Source organism: Talpa occidentalis, unplaced genomic scaffold (genome assembly GCF_014898055.3).
Source record: "Talpa occidentalis isolate TD23 unplaced genomic scaffold, MPIMG_talOcc4v2.1 talOcc4.2967, whole genome shotgun sequence".
NCBI classification, from domain to species: Eukaryota; Metazoa; Chordata; class Mammalia; order Eulipotyphla; family Talpidae; genus Talpa; species Talpa occidentalis.
Genome location: NW_023603148.1, coordinates 1 through 8,310, shown reverse-complemented (window position 1 = coordinate 8,310; position 8,310 = coordinate 1). Strand labels below are relative to the sequence as shown.

Genomic DNA, 8,310 nt, shown 5'->3' with positions numbered 1-8,310 from the left:
GTGGAGAAGGGCTGCGGTCTTGCATGGGGCGGGGGAGGGTCCATGTGTGTTGTATGTTGCGTTTTGTCTGTGGGATTGTTTCTGATTCATCTTCGGAGGTCAATGTTTGCATCGCTGTGATGGAGGGGCACTCCTCCGTCTCCGGGGGGAACATCGGAGTCAGTCTGGGATGGGGCCGACTCACTGACTGAGGTGGGAGGGTTTCATCACACTGTCGCCCCTGTGGCTCCCCCCTGGAGGAGGAGGGGCCCCCTGACTGGGTGAGGGGCTTCTCGGATTCTTCAGTTGGCTCTTCACTGGCAAACCACTCAAGAGGATTTGGATTAATGAAAGAAGGTGAGAGCTCGGTCTTTGGATGCTTGTACTCACAGGAGGACACAAGGCATAAGTCAACATCCTGGCGAGCCTCTGAGGGGGACTTCTTTTCTGCAGGGTAGCACTGGTCTGACGTCTCATAGGAATACGTAGATGCCTGGGGGTTCTAGTGATCTTCTCTGCAGTCTCATAACAGTATGTGGAAGCATCAGGGGTACGTGTCGTTTTTGTTGATTTCTCATAAGAGTAACTTTCAGACTCAGGGAAACTTGCAATTTTCTCAGTGGTCTCATAAGAATAACTGCAATCCCCAAGTGTGTGACCACCATCTTCAGAGTCATCGTAGCCATTCCTGATGTCATCCAGGAGCTTTCTAGACTTCTCCGTCTTTTCATAGTAACCGCTGTAACCACTCACTTCGGGGGTCCTTATTGTCTTCTCGCTTATCTCATATGAGTTACCCACCCTCTTCAGGGGTCGTGTTAGTCTTCTCCGTAATTTCATAGGCATAGCCACCATCTTCAGGAGTCTTGGTGGTTTCTCAACCATCTCATAGGAGTAGCCACTGTCACATGGGGATTTGCGGTTCTCTCTGTCTTCTCATAGTAATAGCCACTCACATCTGGGGTACGGGTAGTTTTTGCATAAGACTCATAGTCGTAACTCTCTTCATCTGGGGACCTGGTTGTTTTTTCAGGCTTTGATAGGCATAGCTGAAGTCACCAGGTGTCTTCCCTCCATTGTCCTCCACACTAGATGTGGTCAAATCTCTATTCAAGGCTAGATGGTGTTGCATCGTATCAAAATAACATTGAGGCACGGAAGCCATAGGGCTCTGTGGATGCTGCATCCATTGGTGGAAGAGAGGAAGTATGGCTAGTTGCTACATTCTCTTTGACTGCAGAGGTAGAATCTGAAAAACCAGGTGAATATAAAGGAGAGGACTCTCTTGGGGTGAGTGGAGAATATCAGATTTGGGTGAGAGCTTCTCTCCTTCCAAATCTTGTACTTTTTCAGAGGTGAGTGAGGCATATAGGACATATCTCTGGGAGGAACATCAGATAGAGCATCTTCTTGGAGAGGAGAAGCTATCTGAGAAGGGGTATGTGCAGAAGAGTGGATGGTGAGGCCTCAACCTGAGATACTGAGATGAGCTCAGAAAGATCATTATCTTGGGTGTAGGACGGCTCCTCCATTGGTGGTATCTTATGTGATAAACTGGAGTCCTGCATATCAGAAGGACTGTAGTCCACCTCAGTTGGCCCATTTTCAGTGATGTTGAAGCACACTTGCACCACCGTAGGGTGATCTGGAGACTGTCGACTAAAGTCCATAGCAAGGGAGTGCTCTGGAGATTCCTGACCAAATTCAATAGACATGGAGGACTGTTCAGATCTGTGATCTTGAATGGGTGTCCTGGATTTGGCTGTTTTAGGGGAGAAGTCTGGTGGGAAATTGACATGGGTCTTGGACATTCTTCTTTAGATGGAGACATTTCTGTTTCCTGGAAAGTGGTAGGTGTTTGCACGACAGACACTGAAAGGGAATCATCTACTTCTGTGGAATGAGGAGAGCCAACTTCAGCATGCAGAGAAGGAGACACATCATCTGTTGTTGGCTCTGGAAATGAGCTGGTAGCCACGGAAGCTGTGGAGACTGAGGCCACCCCTTCCATGTGAGAGTATGTGTCTTCTGCTACACCCTCATCAACAGGAGTGGCTGACTTGTCTGAGACGGTACCTTCAGAAATGGACATCTTGGTGTCCTCCTTGAAAGAGCCAAAGTGGCTGACATCTATTTGTGTAGGAGAAACATCTCCTCCTAACTTCCTTTCATCTAAAGCCAGTCCTGATTGAGAACTCATGGCTTCAACATCATCAGTTTTCTTTTCTTGACTGAAGCCTTCCTTTATTGGTATGAAGTCTGTGCTTTCCCTTCCTGTTGAACTTGGAAAAGACCGGTGGAAGTCATGGCAGAAACTGGACTGAGATGGTCTGAAAAGTCTTGTTTTCCATTCTTTCCTTCAAAGGGGCTTTCTGTACATCTCCCAGGAGCCTTGTCATCAGCACTTAGAAAACTTTCATAAGCAGACTCAGATCCAATTAGGGGTGGGCTCCGTAAAGGAGACAAACTTTTTCAATAGGAGACTCCGAGTCAGGCACAGGTTCATCCATGGGGCTTATGGAAGCCCTTTCATGCTCATCTTGGCATCATTGAATTCAAAACTATCTGGAGCTGCTGGTGTTTTTCAATGACTTCTGTGGGGAGGTGACTGGATTTCTCATCTGTGGGAGACTGGTAGTAAGGTGTGTGGCCAGCACTGCAGTCACAGATTGAGGAGACCCCACTTCCAGAGTCTTATCTTCAGGACTAGCACAATGTTCTTCAACAACTTCTCGGGTCACCTCAGCAGATGCTGGGACTGCTTCTGCCTCCGCTGAAGCTTTAATCTCATTGGTGTCAGAGAAAAGTTCACACTACGTTCACCCAGGGGGTCTTTTCTATGGGTGATGGGGAGATGGACTCAAGGATGGGCTCTTGGATGGGCTAACTTCCCATCTGAAACTGTTGAGATGGTGTCTTTGATGTCCAACATGGTGCTGGGCTTCATATCTTTCTCTTCAGAGCAGTAGGCATCACGGAGCACAGACTTGTTGAATTTGTCCTCTTCCATGGATGATGCGGTGAGATGGTGGAAGCTGAAGCAGTGTAATCCTTCCCATCGGTGGCATCTGTTTTTTGACCCTTCTGACAATCCACTCAGTGATGTAATAGCAGGTTTGGAGTATTCCTGAGAATACAGTGATGACTCATATTTGGTGATATTTACAAATTCTTGAGATGGAGACTCTGTCTCTTCATTGTTAGTCTCATCACTCATCACATCACGAGGAGTAGACATCTCATCCATTGGGTGGGCTCACTGGATATCTCAATGGTGGACTGGGTATAGCGGAGGTGGCAGTAAATTCTTTCAGGCTGGTCTTCTCGTTCTCCTCATCAGAAGCAGTGGCTTCACTCTCTGATCCTCCAGGTAAAGTCTCATCATGAATTGAAGATGCAGGTTCTCGGGCAGGAGACTGGGCTTCCGCTGGTTTGGCTGATGTGCTAAGGAATCCGTACTGATCCTCAGCACCACTAGCCTCCGCAGCCTTGTCAACCACGGCCATCACATAATCTTCAGCTTCAGCTTTTTCGGGCTCATATGCTTCCTCTCTGACATCTTCTGCCTTTTCCTCCTCATCACCCTCCTCCTCAGATTGTTCAGCTTCTCCTTTCTCCACTGCTCATCCATGTCTTCTTCTGCTCGGTCATCACCGCTGACCACAGATGCCCTCTTCTCCTTGATGTGGACATCTGCCTCCGCCTTTGCACTTCCTCCTCCTCCACTGGGCTGTGCTTGGAAGTGCTCAAGCATACATTTTCTTCACCATCCTCTTCCGGCTCCTCCGCTTCCTCAGTTTCTGCCTTCTCTTCATAGTCTCCAGTCTCTGAGGATTCTTCAAAACCTGCTCCTTCGTCTTCAAATTTTTCAATGTCATCCACCCCCTGCTTCTCTACTGGCTCCAGCTCCTCAGGGGTTTGTTCACATTCACCCTCCCCTTCGGTGGTGGTGATCCCTCATCGGGCGACTCAGCAGGACCCTTTGATGACCTCAGTCTCTCTCTGGATGACATAGGCATCGACTGGCGCGGTCTCTTCAGTTTCTCTTCGTCTTCAATCAGTTCCAGCTGAGGCTTGATGTCTTTCGCTACATCCACCTCTTCAGCCTTTAACTCCTAAAGTCCTTGGTTAGGTCCTCAGGGGATGACATAAGGGACCGCTCAGCCTCAAGCTCTTGGCAGGGCCCGTGGCTACTGCAGCTGCTGCCACCACGGCCACTGCAGCCGCAGCACTGACAGCTGCAGCTGCAGCCTCTGTGGTCTTGCCTTCCTTCTTGATGACCTTCACTTTGCCCTTCTCCTTTAGCTTCCCAGCAGCAGCAGAATCTTTCTTGACAGGCTCTTCCTTCTTGGAGACTTTGGTTTTAATGCAGTTGGTTTCTTGCTTCAGAGAGAGGAGTAGATGATTTCTTTGTATCTTTGGAAGTTTCTTAATTCTTTTTTTGGTTCCTTTTCCTCCTTTTTAATGTCTTCTTTTCGTCCTTCTTGACGTCCTTCTTGACTCCTTCAATGGTGTTTCTTTCTTAACCTCTTTCTTGGGTTCTTTTTTCTCTTCTTTCTTGATTTCTTTTGACTTCCCTCTTTACCTCTTCCTTTTGGGTTTGTCCTCCTTCTTGACAGGTGTCTTGTCCTCCTTTTTAGCCACTTCTTTCTTTGCTTTTCCTTCTCCTCTTTCTTTTCTTCAGATTTTACCTTGTTTCCTTTTTCACTATCTTCTCCTTGGCCACTTTGGGTTTGACATCTGTGCCTTGCTTTTCTGCCACCTCGGCTTTCACTGGAGGCTGCTCGTCTTTGCTGGACACCTCCTTTCTGTCACTGCAGGCTTGGTTTCTGTTTTCACTGGCTTGTTTTTTCACTGTTACCTTTTCCTTGCTTTCAACTTTGGGTGGCTTTTCCACGTGATTAGCCTTGTGACTTCAGGGGTTTCTTCTTTAGACTCCTTTCGCACAGATTTTGCTGGGAGTGGTTTTGTGGCCGGCTTCAAACTCTCTCGGCTGTCAGCCCTGTTTCAGTTTTACTTGTTTCACAGCAGGAGTGGCCACCTGGCCAGTAAGATCCTTCTGGGTAGCTAGCGGCTGTTTCAGGAAGTCTAAGTGTTTGAGTTTTTCCAGTCCTCCAGGATATTGTATTGGGTGCTTTTCCAGGAAACAGAACTCGAATGATTTTCTCTGCAGGGTTGGCTGGGTGCCACACGATCAAAGATGACACCGAAGTTAAATAGGAAACGGGGAGATCTATTTCTTGACCATTAGGCAGGATTAGCTCAGCCTTGTCTTTGTTGGTGCCAGTCCACTGTTGCATAAAGTACTGCATTTCCTTGCTGCTCTTGACTGGGTTAAGCACATACATCTCAAGTTTACCAACTCCCATTTTTTGGAAAAGAATGACAGGATCGATGGCATTGCTGACAACTTCTGAATAGAGGTTCTGGCTTCATGGACAACTTATTTAGGTACTGCAGAGTGAAGCAAGCTTCTTCTATGCTTCTTTTCATCTTAATGTTTGGCTCTGGGTTTTTCAGATTTTCAGGTACGTTGAGAAACACAACACCTAAGTCAGGGGAAATGAGGTTTTTCATCCAGTCACTATTTGTGGTCGAGCCCTGCGACTGTTCTTCCTCGAGCTCTGCAATTTCCGCTGTAGCATGCTATTTATTCCAGGCAAATTGTCATCCCCAATGTGAGTGAGGAGGATGGAGTCTACTCGGTCCAAGTGTCGGATGAGTTTCCAGAAGCAAGATTTTCTTTCTGACCCTCCGTTGATTAGCATATTGAATCCGTTCACTGCAAACAATGCAGAATCACCCCTACCTCCTGGAAAAATGTAACAGCAAGGCTTGGAGAGCTTTAAAAAGCCACCCGATGTGGGAGGTTCCAGGATATCAAAGGGAGATGGGACTTCCACTGATTCTGAGAGGTACTCGGTAAACTCGGAAAGTCCTTCCATTTCTGGCAATATTGAAGCTGAGTTGAGTTTAATATTGATGAAGTCTTGGAGATTGTGTCTGTCAAGATTGGAGTTCTTCCAGTCCCCTTCTTCGGGACAGAACAGGGTTAAGCTGGCTTTGTTGGCAGGATGGGTGGTGCTCAGTAATTCCCCAATCTGGCATTTTTTAAAAAATAAGAAAAGAAGGAAAAGGGGTAAGTCACTGTCATCACTGATCATCTCTTCCTATATATTTTACAGGATCATTGAATGCATGATCTAAGGCTGACTTCAAAGACGCTGGTTGTTTCAGTATTAAAATATCTCCATAGGTATCAACAGCCTCTGTCTGAGCTCTACTGTCTCCACCACCACCCTCTCCCACCCCAGGGACTGCCCCTGGACCTCTTCGCCATCTATTCTTACCCAGCAGGGGACTCTGACCAGCTTGGGATGGTCCATGACTGAGCCACACACAGCAGTTTGAAAATCACCCCTGGTATTTGCAGGCAAAAATACCCTTTAGAAAATATTACACTATCACAAAGGAGCCTATGAGTCATTTCACCACTACTATAGAACATTATTAATGTTTTCTTTAATTCCACTAAGATTGGCAAAAAAATACCTACTTGATGCAATAAGGATTTAGATATATATATATATTTTGTCTACTTTAGAATGTGGCAGGTACAAGAGAAAAAAGTTTACTGTTTCCTGGTTTCCAGTTTTCTGGGAGACAGGAAGCTAGGGTTGTACATTGCTGCAAAAAAAAAAAAAAAAAAAAAAAAAAATTTCACACAACAATCGCCACTCATGCCATGAAAACAGTATTTTATTTCTCATTCCATATTACAGCTATATGTTTCATGGTCTCCAACTTAGTAAACAGTGAGGGAGAATCACACCATAAATACCAATCTTCTTTTGGTTGTAGCAAAGCTCTGAGTTTCAAGTGAGAAGAGCTCTGTGTCCTTTGTGGCAAATGAAGAAAGGGCAGACCAAAGATTTCATCAGATTCAGCATCCCTAAGCATCAGGTCTGAACTCTTACCTTCTAGAATTAGGAATAGTTTTCTCTGACACTCACAACCTCCTGAGGCTACTAGTGCATTTATGTGCAGAAACAGTTACTTTTAGAATCTGAATTTTGCATTTTACTGTATTTTGTACTTTCTTAGCTACTTGTCCTACAGTTTACATGAGGGTCACAAAATAGCAAACATGACAAGTCTTTGACTGCTGTTTTCCTCTGACTTAACTTGACAATATCCTACAAAGGAATAAGAATCAATTATTTTGGAAGCTAAGAATTCTGGATAAGCAAATGGTAACATCCTTGGAGAATCTCTGCTCAAATTACTGGGCTGAGCTAAGCAAATGGGGGCAAATCAGAATTTCTTGGCCCATGATTGGCACAGGCCCTCCTCAGCACCATTACAGCACAATTAGCATTTTCTCCATCTAGTTTTCACACAAAGCACATGCAAATTACTCTTGTTAGAGGAGAAATCTAAGCTGACTCAAACTGCTGAATCATTAATAGTGAATTTAAAGTTACGTGTAGCCCATTTTAATTTTGAAATTCTGTCCTAACTGAGGTATATGGCACCTCAGCGTAAACCAGCTATGTGTCTGGAAGGGGCCGGGGGGATCAAATGCTAGCTCTTTTTATATGAACATATGTACGCACCACATTCAAGGAGAAGGTACAAAGACTTGAGGAATGCCTCCCCGCCTTCCATTTTTTTCACCAGAAAGTGCATTCTTGAAACGTACTTTCAAGACTGTGAAATGAAGGAAATGACCCCCAAAGAAAACAAGGTTGCACAGAATTCTAAGGAAATGAGGGGTAATAAAACAACAAAAAGAGATGCTAGTAAATAGAAAACCATGACAAGCCAGAAAAAGTGGAGAAGAAAGCACTGCTTGGCAAGTTTCTTTGCAGAGAAGATGCAGCCACTAGCGTGCACTGTGGAAGAGAAGACAAGAATGCACAGACTAGGGCTGGGAGAGCTGCTGGCCGGTGGGGGGCAGGGGAATGGGTGCAGGGGAAGGAGGGACAACTACTACAGCCCTGGAGCCACACAGCAGAAACAGAGCCCCCCCCCCCCCTTGTCCCCAGAGCTTACTTCCAGACTCATACACAAGCATGCTCCCTGGATGAGGGCCTCAGGGGCAGAGGCAGTGTCACAAGGCCTAGCCATGGAAGCACATAATCAAAGCTTATCCAATAAATGGACAAGAACAATAAGGAAGATCCAACAATGCAAACAGTGGTAAGGAAAACTGTAATTAGGTCTTAGATGTGGAAACCTAGGCTGCCTGTAAAAGAACTTGAAAAACATCATCATAGTAAATGACAGTGATGATCGCCCATTATGCTAAAAATTCCTGAGTGGTAGGAA

At 45.8% G+C, this 8,310-nt stretch overlaps 1 pseudogene; it reads right to left on the bottom strand.

Annotated features, from left to right (window-relative positions):
• Positions 1–60: 60 nt before the first annotated feature.
• On the bottom strand, positions 61–6,080 carry LOC119254106 (microtubule-associated protein 1B-like; annotated as a pseudogene).
• Between the last annotated feature and the right edge of the window lie 2,230 nt (positions 6,081–8,310).